Here is a 27247-nt window from a genome sequence, read left to right on the forward strand (position 1 = left end):
AATTGTAAGAATTTCTTCTGATCCAATATATTCCTCTTTAGTTTTCATATGAATTACCCAATCATCTACTCTGCCTCTTCCTACAGTACACAAAATGAAACTGCTTGCCAATTTTGAAAAAAACAGGTATTGCTGAATTTGTCATAGCTTTTGGAAAATACACCTACATCCTCAGGGACGTTTTTCCTCCACTTACCACCACCAATAGATTATCTCCCAATCTGATTTAACTGTTCGTGCTGCCAATTTTAGATTTTAAAACCAACCACCTAATTCGTATAGATTACAATAACACAATAATGGAATGATAGCCTGTCATATCTGTTTGTCCCCTCTCTGCATCATTCTTCTAAAATCTAGGATGAAATTTCACTACTACTAATAAAACAGCACACCTCTGACAGAGGACCTTAATCATCGTTCCTTTACCACTTTTATAAATTTTCAACCTTTGAAAACTGTGAGAGCCTTGTATTTAGAAAATGTTTGCAATGCTTGTCATTGAAAAAAGGTTGCCTTACTTTAGGAATACAAAAAGCAAGGAGAGGAATATATAACATGGTAATCCCTAACATGGAAGAAAAGCAGGGTGAACCTCCAGATTCTGTACTCATTTAAACCCGCAACTTCTCTGGTAAGAAAATTAGCAAGCATGACAGTTATTTTTCTTTTAGAAGTTACATCAGGACTATGCTTTTTAGTACAAACTAACCTCAGAATTACACATTTTCATCAGGTTATTTTCCTAAAAACCACGTAAGATTTAGAGCATTAAACACATTTGATGTACGTGAAAAACTTTGGTTCCTGTAAGACATGATTTTGAACAAGATACTCATCTTTGTTAACTGGCTTATCAAGATCAACTAGGCCATGAGAAAGATTTTTTATTATTTATTCCAGAAAAATACTTCCTAATAATGAGATTTTATTGCTAATATTATTAATATGAAGAAACAGAAAATCATTATCCTGTATTTTATTAGACAGTATGTCCATTAGACATAATTAGATATAATTGAAAAGTGAATGGACATTGCAGTTAAAAGAAGCTTTTATTAATTCTTATCGTATATATCATTAGGAAAGTACTGAGATTATGAAACACTTCTCAGCTTGGATAAAAATTCTGAACCTCAAAAAATATTTTGAAAATTTTATCTAATGACTCTGCAAGTTTTCAAATTATTTCTGATCATTTTTACTTACTGAGAGACAATTAATTGATCAAAAATACAATATAGCAATTAGTGTATAGCAATACCAACACAAGACAGTCAAGATGACATAAAATACTACCTAATTTTTCCTACAACTTCAGTTACACAAATTTTCAATCAATCAGGGTCAAATTTGTATTATCTGCACATAGACAAATCTGCATATGCATCCTTCAGCATCTTCACATACTTAAATCTCAGGATGTTGGCCATTCTCTGTCTCCAAACAAATTCTGTTCAACTGTGAAGAAAGGCAGTTGTAGTTTCTGTCCCCCCTCCCATAAGGGTGCCAGTACATATTTACAAGCTTGTTTTAATAAATAAAGAGTGCTAGAAAAGCAACGTTTGAGAAGATATTTTAGATGCAGACCATCACTTGATCCCAGGAGCAAAGGACAAAAGTATTTGCCTGTGTGGCCTTTATAATTATATCCTTTAATCCTTCCAGATAGTGCTAGCTCTAAGAGCTAAAGTTTTTTCAAGTGGCTCGAGTGACTCCAATCCTGTTCTTAGTGACACCCTGGAGTCTAAATGAAATACTGCTCACTTTCTTCTAATGAGAAAAGAAACCTTCACAGTCTTTAGTTATTGCCAGTAAACAGAAAAAAAAAGGCAAAAAATGTATCTTTGTCTGCCTCATTTCTTTTTGTTATTTGAAAATATTAAAATCACCTAACATCTAAAAGAATGAGGTAATGACACATCTAGTTTGGAGAAGAAAAAATTTAAATATAGCTGAAATAGTGAATTTTTAATTTTTTTGTCCGCCTTCTGTAACTTGCATCAGTCAATCTAATTTCAGTTTTAATTTCTATTATCCTGTCTACAGATCATCACCATATAAATCAACTTGCAGAGATGGAAGAAACACTTTATATTGCCTCATTAGCCTCTGCTCTGTAGAGGGTCACACAATACATAATTGTTAGTAACAACTGATTTCTTTATAATGTATGGAAAAATAAGAGTAGTTGTGTATTTATTACTTTTACCTTTTAATCTTTGTTAAACATGACAGCAAAGAAAAAGGTTAAAAGAACAAAATGAAATTAACCTTTACTAGAAAGCAAGGATCAAGTCATATTAATTCTGTTGTAATAATCCATCAAAATTGTATCAGATTATTGCCATATCTATCTTTGGAAGTCTTTATATTTGCAATGTTCCTGAATTAGACAACAAAGAAGCCTAACCTTAAACACACCAGCATAATACTAATAAATACGAGAAGCAAAGTTATTATTTAAAGCAGCAGCAAATGACAGAAGTGAGCAAAACAGATAATTGAGCCCCCAAAAACTTGGGGCTAACCCCTATCTGTCAGGGAGCTAACATGATGCCTCTTGGACATGGTAACAACAGCTGTGTGCCAAGGCAGAGAGGAGATCTTTTTAAATCTCTTAACCCAAGGTTATTGAACAGGCTTTTATCAGCTCATCCTACTAATTTTAATAACAAAAAGACATGCAACATCTAGATGAAGCAATGAAAGTTACAGGGACACAGATATTTCTTTAACATTTTTCCTCCAAACATACTAAATTATAAACATTCTTCCAGGAAGAAAAAATTCTTCCAGGAAGAAAAAACTCTCAATCTGGGTTACAGAAACCACAGAATTTTGTCTACCATCATGTACTTGCATATACTGCTCTTCCCACCTGGTCTGTACATGTGACCAGAAAAATTACTTACATGTACAAAGATTTACTGGTATAAAACTTCTCTGCAAATAAGTCTCTTCAAAAGCAACTAAACTGCATGACTGAGACATAGATATGTCTACTGATAACTTCAAAATTAGGTGTATCATCTTCACAGTTCCCACATATAAATCTGTGCAATGATTTCGCTAAGTCAAGGTGTAATGCAAAATCTAAGAGCTTAAAAATAATAAAAGAAAATTACAAACTAGAAAATAAGTAATTCAAAACCCTGTAATTTTCTTCTCTTAGCCAACTGATCCCTACATTCTTTGATTTAAATGAAAGCTTAAGGTTAATGAATTAAACTGTGCAAGCTCCTACCTGTAAGAAAAGATACAAAAGATCCCTGAGTTACAGAAAATAATTGTCTTTTCTATATACATACACAGCTTTTATGTTTCTGGTCTAATTCTAAAAACATTGGAAAATCATATTTGTGACAACCGAAAGAAACTAATGAGAAAATATGACTACAGTATTTGTGGTATAAGTGGTCCTGGGAGACCTTGTTACAGTCTGAGATGCTCTTCAGCCCTGAGTGAAGCTAATTGGAGTTGCCATATACTGGTTAAGAGATCACAATTTGAGGGAGTGAGTTTCACTCACTGTAGAAGTGTAAAAGACCAAAAACATTAATACACTCCCTTAGTAAGATTCAAAATTAACATCAAACTGTTTACAAGGCTTCTTTGCATTTGACTGGCATACATTTGCCTCTAAGCAGTAAAGTGAACACCTTACTATCCTTCAAAACATAACCAAGACCACTACTGGGAATGAAAAGAGCTTGGAAAGAACAAGAACACTAAAATATACAATGGAAAACCAGAAACCTTTCACAAAGAAATATACGAATCTCCTCAAAAATTAGTGTTTCAAAGGTTAAATTCAGGCAGAAAATAGTTGCTGTGTATAAAATAATACTCACAGCCGTTGGTTTTGATGACTTAAACATTCTTATGGAAGGCAACAATGCACTATAATAATCAAGTCTCTCCCACAACAAAAAAAAACCTCTTACCACAGAAGCACATAGAGAGTCTTAAGAAATTGATGTTATCTGAGGCCTTCAGCACTCAGAAGGAATAATTTGAAGGCTAAAACAGTGAAAGGACTAACATTTTACTGAGAGATCTATAAACCGTTGTAAAATCTCGTAACAATAAATTATGAACTTCACATGCTGATGGATACATATTCTTGGTTCAGGATTCTCTTTTATTGATCATTTTATTTACATTATGACCAACACATCTCTTTTAATATATTTGTTTTCTAATACTTTATACTAACAAGGGGTATGATTTTTACTTATCTTTCACTTATCCTGGTACACAGATTTTACTGCCATTTTAACATTCCAATCACATTCAAAATATGTATTTTAAAATTTATTTTATTTTGAACATCAAGAACTGCATCTATAAGAAATAATATTAATCACAGAGCCAGCAAAAAAATCAAACCCAGAAACTGAATTTGAAAAACACTTTTTGTCTGGAGCCAATATGCAAAGTGTCACTAGTTATACAAGTTAACAGCAATTATCGTAGGGCAGTCAATAAGTTTTGATTAGCAAGGAGGCATTCTTTAAAAATCACTGTAATTTAAAATGAGGTTTACCAAACTGTTTTGCCACATACAGAACAGGAAAACAGATAAGATTTTTTTCACATGGGAACTCACAAACTACAGAGGTAAGGGCAGACAAGTCCCACAGTGACTGCTTGTGCTCCGAGCTGGTCACATGCAAGGAAGCTCCAATCAGAGAGTTACACAGATAAATTAATCAGCACTGTGCTTAAGCCATTATGCCCTGTCTTTCAGCAATAAATATCTATTTTCAAATATTTATTAGTAGTCTTATCTAAAATTAAACACCTTTATAATTCCTGTTACCCTGACTGCATGTAAATCCAGCAAGCAATTAAGCCAAGAAAGGAGAGATTTAGCAAATTGTTTAATTCCACTATCTGACATTTACATGTACTAGTATTCCAGGTGCCCTTTGGTTCCTTTCTGACATGGAGGAACTAGATACCATAATGGATTTAACACAAATAAACAACTATGAAAAATAATTTTATTCTAAAGCCCTCATGGATCTGATTTTCCACAGCTAATCATGCTAAAGTCTGGAAGACAATTAAATGGTATTTCTTATTTTTTAAGAACTTTGAAATATTTTGAAATTTAGATTTGAGATGGAAAAAAACATTTGATACAGCACTTCAAATACAGTTTCTTAAATCCATTGTGGCAACTTGTTTACTGTTGTAAGCAAAACCAAGGAACTGTTAACTACCAGCAAGCCAATGTACATTTCTTAGCAAGCCTTACGTTTTGTATTATACAAACAAATAATGGCTTCCTTCCTGAACTGTTTTAGTTGTCCTTTCCACTGGAAAACTGGTAAAGTACTTGCTTTAAAGGTATGATACAGGTGGATTACTCTGCTATATTAGAGTGCTGGTGTAGAAAAGGAATTGCTTACATACATGTTGCTTCTTCACACAGTTAATGAAGCATAAAGGTAATTAGCATAATGTTGCCTACTTGCAAATGCAAAAATGTACAGATTTAGAAAATAATGACTGCACAGTAGCTATAGACAGGATCGGGAGTTGGCAAATTGTAGATTTTATTTCTATGCACACAAGGAAATCCTTGTGAATTCAAACAAGATACTTGATGTCCTACTGCCTCATTTTAACTTCCATAAAGTGTACCGCAGTGTACAGAGTGGGTGTGGTGACATTCAGATGCTGAATATGTGTTCTGGCCAAATCTTTAGTTGAAACAATTAGTAATTGATGCTGCACATAGGAAGAAGTTCCAAGACAGACCACCACATATACTGTAATTTCAGAGGAGTGCAAAGGAGAACAGACATTCAGAAGAAGGAAAGCCTGAAGTATTGCTATAACTCTCATCCCCCATACAAATCACACAAGGGCATACAACGGCACAGTTGCACCATTTCTTGCATGGAAAGACTGGGCTTTGAGCAGGGGTAGCTTTGCTTCTTCCTGGCCTTTTAGAGATTATATTTACGTGCTTCAGGCCTCAAGATTTTTCCTGGAGTTACAGTGGCCTCAGTTTTGATAGACTTTTTTTTTTTTTTAAGCAGTCTTCTGCCGTTCCATTAAGGTATAGTATATAGATTAAGAGTATTCATAGTCCGTTTATTTTTATTGTATGCAAAATAGCCTTCTTTCCTCAAAAAAAGCTTCCCAAAAATGTTCTTTAGACTGTCCTTTTAGAATGCTTGGATAAGCTTTAGAAAACTTCTATAAAATGAAAAAACTTCCTCTGATATTTTGAAAATAAAATATTCAGTGCTTATACAGCTCTGTACTTCTTGATCTCAACAAGGAGTGCACACATATGAAAGAGGATTTCACCACATTCACTGCTTGATTTTCATACCACAGAGGCTGACATACACTTCACCAAGCTTTGCACATAGGCAGCTAAACTAATCTATTGAGATTTACCTTTTCAATCCCCTTTGCATCACTTACTTTTTTCTAATCCAGATAAAACCTCAACCTCTACCAGCTATTCTTTTATGTATACCTCGAAAGACTATCCTTTCTTGAAATGACAGTGCAGATCATGGTCAACGGGTGATGCGGACTGAGAATGGACTTCATCAAGGGTCTCTCCCACTAACTTTAAGAAAACAGCAAAACCTCTGCCTCAGTTTCTCTTTTCCAAAATGGAAACACATTCTATAAATCTATTTTTTTATTGTGTTGTAAACAGAGGTGATTAAATATTGGTAAGAGCTTGGTTCTGTGAAAATACAAAATCCCTATAGAAGTTTGATAAATATTCTCAATCCTATTCTTGGGAGCAGTAGTATTGCCAAGAGTTATCACGATCTAAATTTATATGAGATGAACAAGGTTTACCAGGAGAGGTAATCTCTTTCATTAGACAGTTAAAAATGTAGTCTTTTACAGGACATAAGGAAGCTTTCTGCAGAACAGTCCTATCATCAGATCTGATCTTTCTCCTCTACTGCTGAAGGACATTCAAGATTGTAGAGAATTTCTGTTTATATAAGATGATGACAGAGCAGCAGAAGAGCCAAGATAATCAAAGAGGAAAAAAATAAAATTCAGTACTCATCATAATTCATATATCTTTGGAACTGATTTGGGGTCCAATTCTCTTTATACTTTAAGAACTAGAGCAAATTGGTAGATCTGTTACATTAATTTAATGCTGCTGCTGTTAGTAAAATTGATGAAAGAAAAAATCAAGCTCAATGTATTTTTGGAAAAATGCTATAAAGAAGAGGGATTAAAGAATGTGAAAAATAACTGAATTCTACAGTTCTCAGGCAAGACCAGTACGCTAAGGTCTCACCCAAAGGGTAGCATCACAGCAAATCTTGTGTGTGAAATTTTGTATATTTCATACATCATACGTTACCAGAAATTTTTTAGTATACAAATTTTAGCTGAGAAAAAAACCTCCATGCCTAGTAAAATCTTAAAAGTCTTGATTTGCCATGAAGTACTATATAAATCTTGATAAGAATGCCAAGGATCTTGAAACTTCACTTTAACGTAGAGCAAATGCACTGAGATAGCAATGACTTTTACAACAAAAAATGCTTAAAGGCAAATTTCAGAACCTCTTCATGAAATGATTATTTATTCCTTTCCATAATGCTGTCTGGCTAGCATTTCTATTACTGGTACACTGCTTGGAGAAAGCAACAAAAAAAAGCCTGATGGTACTGTCTGTACTTTGTATGAAGTAAAATTGCCTGTTTTTAACTCTGACAAGATACTAGCAAAAATATTTACTAGAAACAGAAAGAGTAGTATTTCTTTCTATGTGTCATAATCTTAGTAGACTGCCAATTATATTCTGTAAATACAGATTTTAATGCCACCTAATAATGTAAGAACTTCATCTAATAATATTCAATTCTTAAAGGTACTTAACAGAATAAGTTTTCATGTAATCTTACTGTAAAATAATCTGGTTAGACAGAATACTAAGATATACTGTGCCCTTTTAAACTGTAGTGAGAAAACATGGCAGTTTTCAGTAGCTGGAAAATTCATAACTGAGCAACTACAAACACAATGAAGTGAAGGAGACATTTGTGTTCCTGATTTAAAGTATCACCAAAAAAATCAATCAGAAAATTAGTCTAAATTACTGTTGTAGTTAAAAACAGAAAGTTTCAAGGAGTAGGTTAATTCATAGTTAAAATCTGAAAACTAAAACTAAACCTTAAGAGATATTATACCAAAATCAAGGACTTGCATTTTTACATGGCATGTATGTAATTTGTAAAAATTAGCTTTATTAACTGAGCCTGAAAGCTGATCCCTGTGACCACTCTGAATCTCATGGAAAATGCAGTTTCCCACACAGTTATGCAGCAACAGAAACCATTTTTGGCACCTTGAACATATTTGCAGAATTCAGAAGCCCAAAAGCACAAGAAGATTATAAACTAGCTTTATATAATGTTATGACAGATGCCTTACACAGTAAGATATAAGTGAAGAAACCTTTTTCAGTCCCTCCTGCCTTAGGGTCCCCTGAGTCTTGTTGAGATGGTTCTGATTTTGTTAGGGCATTGAGCATGCTGGTAATTATTTATATTTGGTGTATCATAGCATTATTTATATTTTTGTAAAAGAAATGTCACTTACTGGTACCTGCCTGCACTTGCATCTGCAGAAAGTGTTGTCTCATTGGCTACTCCAAAAGCTATCTAGCTGTTAAAATGTAATAAATTGCCACCCAAAACAAGAGAAAAAAGCTCAAGAACAGTTAGAAGAATTTTGACTGAAATTTTATGAGTTTGATAATTTTTTGTTCCTAATCTATCAGAAGCATTTAACAAACGATCACACCCAACAGTTTGTATCATTTTATAGCTGAGTTTCTTTGTTCATTGATGTAGATATCCTAAATCTTGACAGTCTAAGTTTATATGTCTTTCCAGCAAGCCTTGGCTAACTTTGCACTGAAACAGAACAGAAATAGTCATCTAATTCCTTAAAGGCATCTCTGCTATGACAGTGATTATTATGTTCTGCTGCAAGACAATCAAAACCGGCTTCAAATGATTTCTTAAATTGATCCAACTGGACCCACAAGGGTGCAACTGTCTACACCATCAGAAATTATGTAGTCAATTAAAATCTACATATTCAAAAAGCCAAGGAAATTTCCATGAGTTGTATTTTTGCGTCTCTGGAGAACTCAGGCAAGAATTCTTTGATGTATAAAATAAATCATTATACATAACTATCATTCAACAGAATTTTTAATAAACCATTATTAATAAAATATAAAAAATCTATGAAATCACTTAACTGCAGATCTGTCTTTCCCTACTTTCCTGTAGTAATTTATTTAAATTAGGGTTAGAGCAAGACACATTTATTTCATTCACAACTTTAAAGATATACCTTTTCACTCTAAATATACTGCATTAAAGTAATAAACGTTGCTGATGGTTGAAGTTTTCCAAGGAAACGACAGTGTTACCACATAAGTCTCAGCTCTAAAACTTGGCAGTAACTTAAACAAGGTCAAACAGAGTTGTAATTGCCAGTCTCTCTGTGTAAGAAGTCATTTCTGTATAAAAGTAACACAGGCACATTTCTTCACTCACCAGGGAAGATGGGGGAAAAGCAAAGTAACTAGTGTGTGCGCTTGATAGAAACAGTGGGGGGCAGGAAAATGTTACATATTTTCCATATGTGCAACTTAGAGAAACCACAGAAGGAATAGTACTAAGAAGACATAAACTCACTTTGCACTTTTATTTCCAGACAGCTAAGCAACCCAGACAGCAGAAGCATGCTGATGGTCAGCTGGAGCAAACATGTCCACCATTCAACACGATGTTTCAGGTTATTAAGAAATTAATTCAAAGCAGATACTGTTTGCCAAAGTTGTTCTGACATCTATTGTGTTCAGAATTTGCTGCACCTCATTAGAAAAAGTGTAAGAAGAAATCTCTAAAATAACATAAGCACATTCTGTACCTTAAGAATAAATACTGTGTCAAGAGGACACCTTGTTTTCAGTAGCATCCACTGTGTAATAAGATATTCACAGGTTATACTGACAAAGATAATTGGAAAAGATTATGCTCTCACTCTCTTAGTTCTGATTAAATTACTAGTTTTCAATGTTCACATGGAAGCCTCAAGTAATTCCCAGATTATTGGCAGAGCACATAAAGGATTTTGTTATTCATTGCTAGACATAGTCTAGTGACATATTATAAATTCAAATTGCCGTCTGGATAAAAGTCTTTTTTATATTCTTACTAATCTGCCTGTACCTAAGGTAGACGCAGGTAAATTTGAGTTTCTATTTGTCTTTAGATCCCAAAATTTACAGGAGGCCCGAAAACTCGTTTTCTAAGTGTAGGACTGGAATTCCATTAGGAGGTGAATGGGCAGCCAAGGCAATTCACAAAGCATGGGCAACATGTTCACATTGGATTGAGTTTCTACCTGTTGTTCCAATTTCATTTCTTGCCTGGTACTTGTTACTTTCAGCATCAAGTACATAGGATGAGTCTGGTTTAGAGAGAATGATCCTCCCCATGGAAGAAAAATCACATTTCTCCATAAATCATAAATGCAAAATTATTTGCCATGGCAAGTAGTTTTGAATCTGTAACTCCAGGTACAGATTTTCTGTGATGTGGCCAAAAACAGTATTAAGCCTTCAAATTGGCTTGATGACAGGTTTAATTACCTCCACTACTGGTTCCTTCAAAGTGTTGACAAGATCTTAAAATATGTCCTTTACTAATTAGCATCATATGTGCTTATGGAGATGTGTTTTAGTTAATGTTGGTCTTGGACATACCAGGAAACATATAGATAGCGATATGACAGGCTAAATCTGTTGCTTGGGGCCATGAATGGAGTGAATTAGCATTATTTAACTGCTCGAAGATTAGACACCCAATTTCTTCTAAAACAAATAAACAACTAACAAATTGTGCCACAAAAAGCAGAGCCAGGCTCTTCATACTCACATTCTAGCTAGTTGTTACGCAATTGCATTTATGAAATTTTCAGTAAGGCAACTCCATTAATAGGTGGAATCCTAATGCCTTTTTTGATTTCAGTGACTTTGGGTTTAATCCTAGATTTAGAAAAGAGTTCACTTATTCTTTCCTTCTGGCACCAGGATGAATTCTTCACATATGTGGCTAAACTTCTGTTCAGTATCTCTGGTTTTGTTGAGAAAATGATTTCTCTTGTAGCAAGACCAAGGGGAGTATCAGTAAGCAGAGCTCATATGCCTTGAGATCTTTCTCCTCCGTTGATTTTAATGGGATCACCCTCTCCTGTTTGACTTGTGTGGCTCTGGCAGAATTAATCACTGTATCCTAGGCACCTCAAGATATGATTTTGTCTATCATCGTGATGAAATAAGGTCTGAGCATCTTCAAGCTAACTCCATCCCCTCTGATCTACTGAATAAAATTTACCTACACTGTGATGGGGTTTGGGACAGCAATAAGACTTAACCTAGAACAGTGTGAAATAATGTTTCTATGCTAAGTGGAGAAACCAGCTGATGTAGCAGATCATGAAGAGTATGGGTTACATGTCACAGGAAAACCAACACCATATCCTTTCCTGAGATTACATCAGTCTATTGTAGACCCAAACAGACTAACAGAATCTGTAACTTGGGCTGTCACCAGTCATGTTTTTCAGTTCAGCAGGTTCCCAATCTGATACACAGTCAAACAAGATGGTGACCATCATAGGTACAATAGCAGATAAAGCATTTGTATCCAGATCTTAATTTGTAATTCAGTCACCACTAAATTCATTTTATACCTACACCTCGTAAAGAAGTTTTTGAAATATTTGTTTCTTACAAATATGTTGCTTACATATTTGAATCTTATAAAGTAGGATTTTCTGAATCTTTCAAAACGGCAAATAGTGCAGAATGTGACTGACTGTTTCCTAATGTAATCTTCCTAATAGACTTTTCTTGATTCCTGGCTACAGTTTGTATTTTCACTTAAAAATTTATAATTGATGAATCTTGGCTGACAAAGATTCCCTCCTATTGTATGATATAGTTACAAGCAGAGGGACATGCTCACGTTAAGAACACTGGCTCAGCAAGGTACAAGAAGAAAAAGATCTTTGAATCAGATATTTACAATTCACTTGAATGACCTCCAGATGAGCGTTAATTTGTTTTGCTAAAGATTTAGATATTTCTGGTAACATTAAAGAGTCAGCTACTATCACTGCAGCATCAAGAGCTCTGAATTGTATATTTAAATAGAGTACTACACATTTACGTAAGTAAAATATAAACAGGCATCAATTTAGATAGAAACAATAATATTATGACATAGTTTGCTATCTTTGTGATCTTCTTTAATGCTAAGTTTTTCAGATACAGATTTTTGTATGCACTGTAAATATTCCAAGGTTGAAATGTTAAGCCTTTAAAGATGTATTTAAAAATATTTTAATGCACTAATATTTCTAATTAATAACATAGATGAAAACATACCAGATATACAGTATCTGCATATTTTTCTATACTTCTGTTAATGTAGGATTTTCCCATTTTTTTTGTGTAAGAATGTATAAGGTATAAGAAGGCATAAACAATGCTAATGATATAACATTAACATATTGTGTGCAGATATACTGGAAAAAGAGAGTTTTTACAGGTTCTAATTCCACTCCTTACTACCACCCCCAAACAAAGCCCTGCCACCTTGTGTATATAAATTAGACATATATCATGTAAATATAAGCTAGTCCATACAACAATGCTAATTTTCTCCTAAGGAGAAACCCCACAAGTGTGAATACAAACTTTTCCATGTCAGGGATGGATATGGTTGCAGTCACACTCTGACTACGTCACAAAGAGCTGCAACTAATATACAAGTTGACAAGAAATGCTTTTTGGAGCACTACTGTTTGCATTCATCAGAAATAATTGATTTCAAAAGTATACGCCTTTCAGTCACTCTGAGTCATACTTTCCATAGGATTTTGTAATTATTAGAGACAGTGTGAATCTTCTGTCCATGTATTTCCTTGATTTCAAATCCAGAGAATTAGCTAGTATCAATTAGTCAACAGTCAGTGTTTAAAAAAAGGTAGCCCCTCTTTTGAAATGAATTTTAATTAAACGTATTTTGGATATAGAAACAGTTATTAATGGATAATTTAGAAGAATAGTGTTTCATTGATAGGGACGCAACATAAGAGGCATCCTAAAATAATCCATAAACCTTTATTACCATAATATGCGGTTAGAATAACAAACCACAATCTTTAGGATTATGATGTAAGAAACTGAAATTGCGCTAAGCATATGCAAGTGAGAGAGATACCTAACTGAAATCCAGGTACCTCTTCACTTGAACCCAGATTTGAAGACTTTTCTGTCCTCTAATAACTTCCTTAGTGTAGGAATAAAGAAACAGCCACAATTCTTGCCTATCAGTTGGCAACAGCTATCATAACTACCATCAACTCCTGATACGTTACTCTGAACCATTTTCACTCTCCTTCAGTATGAGAAATTACGAAACGAAGGTCTGTCCCTGCACAAAATTCCACAGTGATCACAGTAGTCTCAGATCTTGGTTTCTTGTGTGTATCTCTCATAGGCAGGTGGAGACAGGAAGAAATTTCCCTTTTCCCCACAGCTAGTTTCTTCTTAACAGTGGTAACCTGGTGATTTCTAAAATGTTTCTACCTTTCAGTGTAGCTCATCTTTGTGAGAAATGCATGGACAAAACTGGATAACTTTGCCTTCACTGCCACCCTCTGGGCTCTTTACTTCAAAAATCAGACTATGAGCTGTGGCACAGGGATTTCAGGATGCCCTGATACATACAATCTTGCACATACTTATTAACAATAGTAGTACCTACTTACATAGCACCTTTCTCCTCTAAAAAGATCTCTGTCAAATGGTTTTACAGATCTGTTGGATGGATTGCAGCATAAATTTAAAACCAAGAGCAGTTAGAACCATTTTATTCCCAGAAATTAAGATGACCCTACGCTATCATATAATCTAAATTTTCACAACTGATTTGTAACTGCAAATTGCTAATTGTGACTGCTCCTATTGCTAAGAGGTTACCATTTGCATTCCTATTTCAATTAAAAGTATCAAAAACTCACTGATGAACCAAAGTTCTCAGGGTCCATTTCTATTTTGCCTAGTTATACAATTCCATCAACATAGGTTACCATACTAAATATGTGCCTATGATACTGTTTGTCAAACATCCCAGAAGCCTAATTGGTCTGGTTTTTTCATGTAAAAACAAAGAGGCAATGGTAAAGGAGCCCACACAGACTTGGGCTGCAACAGAGGAAGAGCTCTTAATATGGAACTCATTGCCTGTGTACACTTCCTTCTGTTGTCTTAGATAATCACTGCATGTTGTAGCATACTCCAGGACAATGAGGAAGGCAACTAAATCATTGTATGCAGGTGGCTATAGTCTGAAATGGTTAGGATGGGTTGGCAACTACTCTGAGGAGTCGGGATGGGTAACTAGCTATTCTCTCTTCACCTTCTTAATCACACAGTCTTCCTCCAGTGTCCACTTAAACACTCTGACTTACATTCAAAATTATTTTCATTTGTACTTATCCAGACTAATTTTCCTTAACTTATGAGACGACAAGTTTGAGTGTTACTAAGGATGAAAACATTGAAGTTTGTCAAACAGTGGAAGAGAATTTTCAGGTTATGTTTGTCCAGTGGGAGTATTTGATATCCTATACAGTTTGGAAAACTTCCTTAACCTGATAGGTCTATTAGAAAAAGAGGCATAAAAAAAGATTTTATGCCTGGAGTCTCTTAAAGGAAATGCTAGGAAGATAGGTAAAGTTCACCGTATCTGTTGTTACTGCAATAAACTCAAAGAATTAAAGCTTTTCCCCCAAAATTCTTGAAGTATTGAAGTAATGGAAAAAAGGAGATGCTTTGCAAACATTCAGGAACTTTTAAAATCTGTTTTTCCTCTTACCATAACAAAATACAGGACAAAAAGAACAAAGAAAAAGAATATACTCTCTGAGTTTATATATAACAAGGTTCTAAATTTTGTTTTCTGCCTCACATAAAGTGATTCAGCTATGATCTCAGTGATTTGTGTAAACCAGCAAAACTTCAGTCATTCAAATAAATCTTTGTAGGCCTATCAACCCACAAGATCAAGGAAGACAGAAGTGGCCACTCATCTTTAAAAGCACTCAATTTAGGGTCAAAGGCATATAAAGGTTCTTGATAAGCTGTTCGTAAGGATTCTCAAATACTTGAGCAGTGGTCTTTGAAGACAATCACAGTGATGTAATTAACAACTTATTACCATACTTCCTAATCCCCTACAAACTCACATTCAAATACTAGCATCTGAAAGAAAAAAAAAATGGATTAAAAAAAAGTGTTTTGTTCTGCTTTTTCATAGAAAAGGGAAAGAAAGGAGGAGGAGAGATATAATCCATGAAAAGCTTCCAAAACTGCAGACTGAGGTAAATAACACACTGTAATACATTAATCAAGTGACAAGAAAAATAAACAATAAAGACTAAATTAAGACATCAGGAAAAAACGTATTTCCTAGTATGAAAATAAATGAGCTAGATAAAGTTTTATGTAGGAAAAGGACTTCTCCAGGTTCAAAAAGCATTTAAAGAAAATTATGTTTAAAAGAACACCTTTGGAAACAGTAATATTAAAAATAAAAGATAAAATTAGACTGGTTTTGCTTATATGTTGAATCTACCAGTTAACACCCCAGATGCTTATACTGTATCTTATATCTGCTGAAAAAAATGCAATGGCATAAAACTATTGTCAATGCAGATTTTTCACTACAATTGCTTAGTATATCCATATACTTCCCAAATATACTGTGAGGCCTAATTAAAGGTTTCAGGGTTCTCTTTAAGACCTTATACAGGGCAAAAAATAGCTGCTCACAGTTCTGTTCAAGGTCCTTATATTAAGCATAAATACAAATTAAAAGAAACATATAAAAACATAAAGCACCCCCCAAAATACTATAGCTAAGTCCAAGAAGAAAAAAATAATCTTGTCTCTTTAGGAAATAATGAAAAATAGAATTACAGATCTCACAAAGAAATTGTTACAAGTTAGATAACTTGAAAATTAAAAACAACAAAGACATTTTATGTTGAATGAAGTTCAAAATAGTTATTTTCATTTTCTGTGCAATTACAAAAACTCAAGGAAAAACACGATAGAAGTAATTAACATAACCATCACTGAACAGTAAATACAAGTAGCTATAAGAAGATATGCTCTGTAATAAGTATTACAGAGACCTTAATACACTAACAGTCCATGTTTTTAGACAGCACTCTGAGAAGAGTATTCTCTTTAACATCTATGTTTGTCCACGTGTGACGTTGCAAATAGATACATAGCTTCCCAAGCAACCCTATGAATAAAAGCCAGATAAATATGTAGGACAGTATTTGCAAATTAAATATTGAATTTTGTTTCTGAAAATGTAAGTTGCTACATAGTCACATGGAATAATTTGTCAAATGTGACAAGGAGACAAAAAAAAAAACATGTTCACAAGCGAGATGCAAAGCTAAGTTTATCTGAAGAACTTTACATGAACTTGCCTTCTTTTGGCATTTATCTACAAGTGTGGATAAGCAGACAGAAATGGACACTTCATGTTCAAGTTTGAAACTTAGAAAATTGCAGAAAACTGATGCATAACAGCATCCTGAGTGGGTTTTTATTGTCGTTCCATTCAAAAGTGAGTAAGATTTCCTCCCAGTCCTCCAGAAAAATGTCTCAACACTTCCTCAAGTGTTTCATGCTGACACTGATGTTTCAGAAAACTGTGGCACCAATCAGTAGTTAGGAAAGCAGCTGAAATTCCAAATCTTGAAACATCTAGCGGGAATGCATGAGACAGAAGAAAATCAGCCCAGCTTTCCAAACTAAGTGGGAAGTTCAATATAAATGATAGGGGCTGCTATCTGAAGCAGATCAAAGGGCTTCAAGGAATTAGAGGTTGCCTGCTCCCTACAGATAACCCTCATGTGGGAGCACAAGCACCCTTTAAAATCCTCAGGAAAAGTCAGTAAAAATCAAGATTCCAAATGAACCTCTGCACATTGTGTAGCATACATTTAGACATGTGTCAGAGCCAATACTAATTTACTGCAGAAATAAATACAGCAAATATGATTTCACTTCTACATATGCCTTTTTTAAAACCACAGACTCTTAACATCAGTTCATTTATTTCAGATATGAAAAATACATATTCTTTGCTCTTTCTGCAACAAAAACATCAATGCAATTCCTTTTAACTGTATTGAAAGCAGATGCTTCAGCTGTCTGGTTTTTATAACTAAGATAAAATGTGTCACCTTATGTATAAAAATAGGAATATTTCTAACAGTATTGTTATTTGCCAGCTGAACTAAATAGAAAGCCTCTTGACAACAGCAGTTTGTGGCAACAAAGTTAAGAAGATAATTCAACATACAATGCCAAATAGGAGAACACTCTTGAGCCGCTTTTCATGAATTTGTGAAATCTTAAAAATATTCTTATATTTAACAGTACAGTGGCTATTGTAGTAAGCCAGGAAGGATCTTTTGCACTGAAAAGAAGAATTAATAAAACGTCATATAAGTACAAACTGTCTCAAACTGTATTTGAGAATAGGATTGGCAACTGGCTTTCATTAGAGGAAGCCATATAAAAGAAACTGGGGACTATTGGAGAGATCTGTGCTCCTAAGCAGATGCATTTTGCCTGTAGCTGGGTATTGAAAACATCTTGTTTTCAGTGTTTCATGGTAAACTATCCAAACATCAAATGTTTCAAACAGTTCAGGGTACATGGGGAAGCACTACCTGAAGAAAGTGGGGTATCCAGCCACAAGTGTATATTTTATATAGTTTTATATCAGTACTGTTGAAGATCTACAATTACACTGAGCTTTATGTTTCAAATAAGGTAACCAGACATTCCCCTTTAGTCAGAACACTCCCAGAAAACTAAAAATTACTCCCAACATCTTGCAAAAAATATTTGCAGTAGTACTTTGTCACAGATCTTCAGCAAGAAATAGATTTTTCCCTTCATCCTTCTATTATGCAAGTATTTTGGATCTAACTTTTTTCAACATCACAGAAAGAATGGTCATGACTGACTTTGAGTCTCACACTCAACTCTTGTGTTGTGTTGCATTCGCTGATGCAAAGATCCTTTGGCATATGACCCAGGGCAGGAAGCATGTCATATGCATACCTTTGCTCTCTATTTTCTTCCTTTGTCTAAGCGGCTCTTTTAGTTTGATTCTCAAAATTTCTTACTTTTCATTACCAGAAAGGGCAACAATGCCTCCAGACAAACACAGTCAGCTCATAAAGTGTAAGGATAGCAGTTATCAACCTAGAAATCCAGGGTACAGAAATCCACAGGGTACAAAACAAGGTATAGTATGTATCAAGGTACAGTATGTCTTGGCACTGATTAACTTTAGTACCAGACAAAATGGTAACACCTACACAGAAATACGGGACACACTGAAGGCCACCACTGTAATTAACCAATACAATATACATTCAAGCACAATCAACATCTGCATTGCAAATAAAGGACCCTTGACCTTCACCTAGAGGTCTCAGTCTATTTAAGAACCATGCCAGAAGAAGACGGATCCTGGATTAACATCTCCTTCCACTAGGCTTGAAGTTTCCCAAACCTATGACCAAGTTGAATGCTACCCTTTTACTTTTTCAACTGTTTGGCCATGCCAACAAGTTAAAAACTTCCAAAAAACCAGTGGCTCTTTTCAGCTTTTGGTCAACACACTACTGAGCCGGCTGTATTCTCTTCTGCTCACCTTACCACCTGGCAGTTTGCCCTTCCCTAAACAAGCTCTAAAAGAAGGTATTCTACTCTATGATCCTATGATATAAAGTGGGTTGGAGTAGAAAGATGGGGAAGATAACTGCTGACAAGTCTTCCTGCCAGACATATAAAAAGAATGCCACAATTTGACCTCCAAGGCCTCATGGATTTACTTTGCTGTTGGTTCAGACTCATGGTGAATGAAAAGAAGTTTCCTCTGTCTCAGTGAAAACAAATACACAGTTCATCCAGCTTCATAGTGGGATGAGCAAACTATTTATCTGTACTCTAACAAGCTGGAACCTAAAGAACAATTAAGTGGCTTTTTCCATAGACGTACATGGAGCCCACAATATCTCCCTAGGCTGTTAAACGATCCATTAATACCTCAGCCAAAAGCCTTCAAATGCCCAGATCCTACATGAGGAGAAAAACTGTTTTCTTAGTTCATGAGTCTTTGACAACCTACAGATAATCCTCAATAATGCAGACAAAAAGCCCAGCTCAGTCAACCACCTTGCCTTGAAAGTCTGAAGAATAAAGCTTGTCAGGAGACTAGTAAGCCAATTTAGAAAGAAATTTTGAATAACTCCAAATTATAGCTGCAATTATCCAAACCAAAGTAAAAAAATGCCCCTAAATACCAGCCATCAAAAACTATGTTATCCTCTTCACAGATAACTGCAAGAATAAAAAGGTATCAGAACAAAATGCTCACAGTTCAGGTGTAACATTCTTTCTGCAAAACATAGCATATAATGCATCACCTTCAAAGCAGCAGAGAAACAATCAATGGGTTCTTGCCCTTTAGTAACTCCTCTAAATGCCAGCTATATAAGTAAGCATTGGATATGAAAGCTAACTCCACGATTTGCAACCAAGTTCCTTGTGCTCCCTGAAGACGATAGGTGCCAACTGTAAATCTGTTCTTTTGAAAAAAGACAACACGCATAATATTACAATATTGAGGCCTAGGATGTGAACTATTTTGAAAAGGAGTTTAAAATGTAAGCAGTGAAAGCCAGCAAGAGCCTCACTTCGTTTAACACACTGAAATGTTGCTAGCCTGTCCTCCCTCCTCAAAAGCTTTTTTCCACCCCTTAAAATCAGCAATCCAGATGAATTTACCAAAATGCAGAGGAATTACAAAATGATGAGTCACACCCTGCTATACATTTTCTACCTTTACACAATACATTGGTCACTTTTTTTGCACACCATTACTACTTAAAATTAATCCCAAAGTGCTCAAAGCCAGATAAAGCTGATAAAATATAAATTTTCTCTACACAGAAGTAATTCAGCATAGTATGGCAAACTTACCACAGAAATACTTAGAGAAAAAAATTCCAACCTGCCAGTAATCCTGCATTCACTGAGTTAACCAAAACCAGTAACGCTTCTGTGATACTTCAAGAATTGCTGCAAATACTATCCACAGAAGCCCTTACCGGGTGAAGTTGACATGCCAAACAATACTTTAAGATGCCTGAACATTACATCCTGGCTGATTTGAAGGGCTCTCTAAAGGGTATCCTGAACACTGTATTTAGCTGCCACTTGGTGCGCACAACAGCTCCATCCATGAGTAAGTCTTCCCACTGCCAAACAGTGTTGCCAAAAGACCTTTCCACCATATTACTATCAGCATACTATGATGACCACCATGTTACTAAAAGAGTCGTTCCCTCACTTAGACAAGCCAGCGTCTCTGGGAGATGACTATCTGCATCATGGCTCCAGTATAAGTGGATATCCATTCCAAAAGTAAGTGTGTAATACAAGTCCCTCTTTGTCCCAAGACATAGAGGCTATGAGCTGTTGAAACTCATAGTTACAAAGCATTGGCTATTTGGCTAAATCTGGAGGGGGATTTTAGCTCTGGAGCTTGGCTATTCAATTCCCTTTATTGTCAAGGGAGCAGTTAACCACAAATGCATTTGTTAAATTAATGCGTCTATGAAAGCTGCTGTAGCTCATTTAATAGTGTGTAAATTTAACCCTTCAAAACACACAGACATCTTGTAATATCTTCTTCACAAACCAGAGCAAAAATAATTTCCACTAGGACATATTATGCATGGTCACATTTAAAGTAAACCTCAAACATGCATGTGTTTTCACTACTTTCTGTGGCCTGATAAATGTTGCCCTTTCTCATTTATACCTCAATAAGCTTTACCATCAGCATCATCAAATAGATGCATAAGAAACTGGGAAACAAAATTCTGAAATAAAATAGCAGTTCTGTTCAACTGTCTTGGCTGTTAAAAATGTAACTATAAAAAGCATGAAGAGGAAAGACAACCAGGTTTAAATGTGATATATCCTCATTTCTGGTCAAGGGACAATGAAATTATTTCCTGCCCCAGACAGAGGACAGATTACAAAGGGCTTGCCATAAAGATTGTACTGGTTAATACAGATTATACAGGTTAATACTAGTTTATACACTCATCATAAGAAAAATAATTTAATTTACATTACACCATTTTTTCAGTTGCTTGTCAATTACAAAACAGCTATGAATGATTATTAAGTCATTACAGAACACATTAAAAGAAAATAATACCGTATTATGATGAAACTAGAGAAATCTAAGAAATAATGCCAGTATATACACTCTTGTAAACTGGTAAGAGTTTATATAAGCTAACAGCACCACTGGAAGTTCAAGCATATATGGTAATCTACAATGAGGTTTTACGTTTCTACAATAGACATCAAAATGAAAATTTTTTATATAGTTCAGTTCTCCATTCTCAGAAAACAAAAAGTTATTTAGACCCTGCCTTGCAACACATCATTACAAATTTCTGGCACAATAGTAGAAAACCTGCAATTCTACACTTCAGAGATATCTTTCATATGCTGCTGGGCTAGCAACAGCATTCAGAAACTGTCCCTTTGAATACTGATGTGAGTTACCGGGGGAAGGCCACAAAAATAGCTGGAGAACATGTGGGGAAGAAAATTAGATCTACTAAAACAAATCAATTTCCAGAGATCAGTGTCTGTCACTTTGTATAAGGTTTTATCCCATATCAGAACATGACATAACTGTACTCAAATCTTAAAACGTTCTTAATAATTTACAGATAAAGCAATGTCAATAAAAGAAGAAGCAAGTACAAAATTCAATAAAAACAGGGTACACGACTCCTGTGGTCCAAGTGATCACCTGAGAGAGATACTCTGCTCATCCATACAGAAGTGTTAAAAGAAAAAAAACAACAAAACAAACACTGTATAATATAAAAGCTTGAATGGCTTTTTTTGGGGAATGAAATAGCTGCTGCTCCTAAAGCAACCATTTTCACTTTGTGACAAAGACTAAATTAGGTCATTTGTTGAACTTCCTGGATTGCCTGAGAAATAGAAAGCACAATTTCATATATCCATCCTACTTTTCTCCATTCAATATTTTGAATAAATTGATAATAATGACTTATCAAGCAATTAATTAATATAAAAATGCATTTTTTTAACCACTGAAAGTCCATGAAAACTAAATGGTAGAATCTAAGTGTTATTTATGCTCACATTTAGAAAGACCAATGATTTGCTTAATGAGCTAATTAAAACTTTAAAGTGGGAACATAAAAGAATGCACAAAGGATGAAAAAATAAGTACTTGCTGCATCCTCTCTTATATTGTCATGATTGACAATGTACCTTGACAGAAGGACAAGATATAAATGATAGAAAAATATGATTATACGACCAAAAAAAAGTAAATCAGAACGAACCTAGAGAAATGGATGAGATTAGCATCTCCAGATAACAGCAAAAAATATTTTTTAAATGTAACTGTATTTTTGATGTAGATGATATATGTGATGCACTGATATATATGAAAATATGATAATATTTTTGAGATTAGGCATTAAATTATAATGCTGTGTTCTAACAGACGTTCATTCTAAAGTAATTTCATTTGAGTAGGGGCTGGAAGTTGTTCTTCGTGTTATTTAATGACAAACATTATAAGCAATCCATACTGCAGGATGGTTTAATTTTTTTCATAATAATAAAGCTACTGGATAAGACTTGGATACTGCAGCTGTTTGATTCTTTAATGCTAATTGAATTGATTTATTACCATTACTAGCTGAAAACCTTTTTCATTCCTATGATTTTTATTTACTTCATTTAATTCCTTTGTCTGTAATATTTTAAAACATTTAATTTGAAGGGGGAAAAAAATTAAACCATGAAAGAACTACAAAAAAAAAGGATGACTTAATAAAAAATACTGGCTACCAAAACACCAAGCATGAAGAAAATATCAAGAATAAACATGCAAACAAAGCTTTGCAATTGTTTTTTAAAACATTTATTCATATAACTTTCTTTTTGTTTCAAAAAACCCTAAGATTTCACCAAGATAAAGTAAGCATAGGAAGGACAGCTGTACTCAGTACGACAAAGGTACTGCCCCTGGCACTCCAAACAAACAAACAAACAAATGAACACAGGAAAATTTTCAATGCTCACAGCTTTATAAATACTGTGTAAATAAAAAAAACCCCATGTTTTAAAATAAAATACTGTATCATATTTGTTTAGTGTTACAGACTAGTGAATAGTTGAAAGATTACAGTCTTTTCAGTTATCAGCTTGGCACCTACTGATTTCATAAGTAAATTAGTTTGAACTGATCAGTGATGGCAGACACATACCTGAAGAATATTAAGTCTTGCTTTGCCTTGTGCTTGCTTCTATATCCAGCTTCACTTTTGCCCAGACTAAATCGCTGTAGTTAATTATAATTTGTGCTTGCATTTTATTCAACCCACAGTAAAATCATTCATACTGAAATCACCACAGTCCATGTTTGTTTATTTATTCATGAAATGCTTAATATTGAAAAACATGCATCACAAGACAGAATCATGCACAGGAACTTTTCTAGGGATCATGAGCATTTTCCCATTAATCTCCAAAACAAGATTTAAAGAGACAAAAATGCATCCAAGTTGTTCCCTGTCCTTCCACAGATGTGATCTACATTTGAATCAACGATCTCCAGTCAACAGTACAGAAAGAAAATAGACACACATACTAATTTCAGCAATTTACCTGATCTCTAGCAATCCTAGAAGAGATCACCTACAACAGTAACAATACTGTACCCCTTCCATACCTATTTCAACGTCTAAACTGATGATTACCAAAGATATTTATGGGCAGCAATACACAGCAAGAATTGTCTCACTACAGACCTTCCAATGCTGCAAATCAGAAAAAAGAAACAGGACACAAGGTAGTAACATGCCAAGGTGTCAATATCAAGTGATAGTACATGAAGCATGAATAATATAGAAAAAATTTTAAGACAAGAAGTAAATCTGACATGCCTCATGAACATACTGAAAGAACTTGATATTTCCTAGCATGATCATCTGCAACGAGGAACCACATGTATCCTCAAAACTTGTTAAGGATCATAGATCAATGAAATAACTAACTTTGTAAATTCCATCACTAAAATGTTAACCATCAACTATCTCAATGCATCATGCAACTTGATATTACATGATTTTCCTTAATTTGGGCTGAACACTTCTATGGATTGTATTTGTCAGCCTGGGGAGGAGAATGAGATTTTATTTAAATGTTAAAATGTATTTAGAGAGATGTATAGATATACAATCACATATAAACACACATACCAAATTATTTTGTCTTATTTAAAATGTGATTATATGCATCTTTGCATCAGAAATAAAGCTATTTAAAATCACCTGTGAATACGTGATGTAAATCAAGAACAAAAATTACTATAATCTATAATAAATTACTATTAACTATATTAAAAATGATCAGAAAATGTTGTTTTGTGCACTTCAACCAAATCCAATGCTCATCTAAATGCAGCTTCATTCTAAATACACACTACCAGTAAAGAAAAAAACCCTCATGCCTTAACCTGATCATTTTCTAATAAAATGTAAACAATCAGAATCCAATGAAACTTATATTGAGTTCTGTGAATACTTCAATATGTATAGATATAGTATATCTTCCTAACTCACAAAGAAAAAAAAATATATATATTTAGGTACCATCTATATAGAACAATGCAGTGCTGTGCAGATGCAGATAATGCTCCTCAGCAGGACAAATCAGCCACAGCAGAGGGCTACATTAATGTACAATGTGACCTAGCTTGCTTGGAGCACTGCACTGTATCATATAAATACAGACTTCTCAATCATTTAGTTACAAATTGTCATGCTTTGATGACTAGTACACAAAGAGAAACATCAGGTGAAGAACTAAAAGTACAAATGCAAGCAACAGTGTTTGAATCCTGGCTTCCTGCTTGCTAATTTGATTTTGATAAGCCTGAACCGGTACTATCTGATGAGAAAGTGTACCTTGTTGCCTGTTCTGCAGATGATCTGGGGCAGTCGGTAGAACTCTCAGTTCTTACCAGAGTTGGGCAATCAAATTGTTTTTTTCAGTTTTCCCATCTTAACCCAGCTCTGACCTAAACCTTTTAATATTTTTAAAATTCAGTAATTTAAAAGAAGGAGTGGTTTTTCACTTGGTTTTGTTTTTCCTGGTAATTTATTTGTAAGGAGAGCTGTTTCCATTTTATATTGCAAATATTAAAAGACCACCAGAATTTCTGACAGTTTCCTTCCGCACTTTCTCACAACCAAGGGTGTGTAAGTTGCTGCTGTACTTCTGAGTGTGCAGCAAGAGGGGAAAAACAGGGCGGGGGGGAGAGAGAGAGAAAGGCAAAAAAAAAGAAAGGGGAAAAGAGAGAGGGGGGAAGAGGCAGGAGGGAAACGAGAGTGAGAGAAAGAGAGAGAAATAAGGGAGGAAGAGAGTCTGTATGGTAGTAAAATGGAAAAAGGAAGGTTGACAGCTGTAGTAGCAACATATATTTAATAGACTTAATACACTATTAACAACTACATGACTCAAGGTTTCTGATTACAAACTACTTAGACAATTGTCATGCTCCACTACATTAATTTTAAAAAAATTACACTTACACACCCCCTCACAAGCAACTGACAACAAAAGTTTTATTAATCACATCATTCTCCTTTTTGGTTATGGAGTTAAACTTTGTATTTTACACATGACAAAAACCTATAAATACTATTTTCCCCCTTCTCCTGTAACTCAGATCATGCCCGGAAGTACTCAGGAGTTCATTGGCAAGTCTTGAATAATTAAAAATAACTTATTACTCATGATACTATAATATAAAACCAAGTTGTGATTTCAACATCTGTTGCAAATGTTTTATTGATTTAGTTAGATTAAAGTCTTTCTTTTGCCAACTGACAGATACACACTAAGCAACACACATAAATCCATTATACCATTGTAGCGGAGTCACAAATCAGGACTCTGCTAGTAAACCATAATCAATTCTTAATTAACATAAAAGACCTAATATGCACAATGGTTTGAGTTTATCATAACTTGTAATGAACACAGCTTGGAGGAGCTATGTGCAAGAACTAGTACTCACATATCCACCTCTCTATCTGCTACTTCTTCTCATTTGAATTGCTTGCAATCCAATTTAGCATGCTTTGTTTCCAGCTTAGTTCAAATGAAGTGCTCTCAGAGGCTCCTGTTTCCCTGTCCTAGAAAATCCTTGAGGCCACTTTGTTCTCAGCCATTTTTTTCTCCAAAGGTTTTGAACACCTCTTGGCATTGGGATTTCAGTGATCGTATCTTTTGATGCCTTCTCTTTCTTCTAATTTTATTTTACTGGTGGTTCCCATTTCTAATTTTTTGTCATTTTATCCTCCGTTCTTGTGTAAATTCATTCACAGGCTGATGATTCCCAAACTTCCTTCTGTACTCTTTTTCATTCTCCTCTGCTAGTTTGTTTTGCAAAACAGAAGTCTGAATCTACAGAAATATTATCCAAGGGAGATGATAATACTTCAATCTGCACCATTATTTAAGGTCACAGGTTTCAATTCAGTGTTGTCTCCTCCCTGTCTCTATGCACACAAGCAGTTTGGTATCACTCCCACCCAACTATTTTGAAACACACGTGCTACAATGTGCCACTTTCTGTCAAATTGTGTTATCCTTCAAAACAAGCCTCCTCACAATTTTAGTCTGCTTTGTCTTTTAAAAATCTTTTGAGGATCTTTTTAGCCTAAACGTTGAACAGCTCTTTAAAAATTATATCCCTTTTTTCACGAGCAGCATTGGGTTCTGTAACTTTTTTGTATCTCTTCCCTTCAGCTTTCATCAGTCTCTCCTGTACCTTCCTCTATGTATGCAATGACAACTCTGTACCGGTATGACAAGCAGCTGATCTTTTCTATTTTCACCCATCTCCCCCTGCCCCCATGAAACTTCCAGTATACTAAATGTATCAACTCTTAAACA

The 27247-nt window shown here is 34.6% G+C and overlaps 1 protein-coding gene across 1 annotated transcript in view; it reads right to left on the minus strand.

The window, feature by feature from the left end:
• Nucleotides 1–27247, minus strand: part of FBXL17 (F-box and leucine rich repeat protein 17) — a 297712-nt gene that overhangs the window by 101601 nt on the left and 168864 nt on the right. The window lies entirely within an intron of this gene.

This window comes from Gavia stellata, chromosome Z (assembly GCF_030936135.1).
Source record: "Gavia stellata isolate bGavSte3 chromosome Z, bGavSte3.hap2, whole genome shotgun sequence".
In the NCBI taxonomy this organism is placed as follows: domain Eukaryota; kingdom Metazoa; phylum Chordata; class Aves; order Gaviiformes; family Gaviidae; genus Gavia; species Gavia stellata.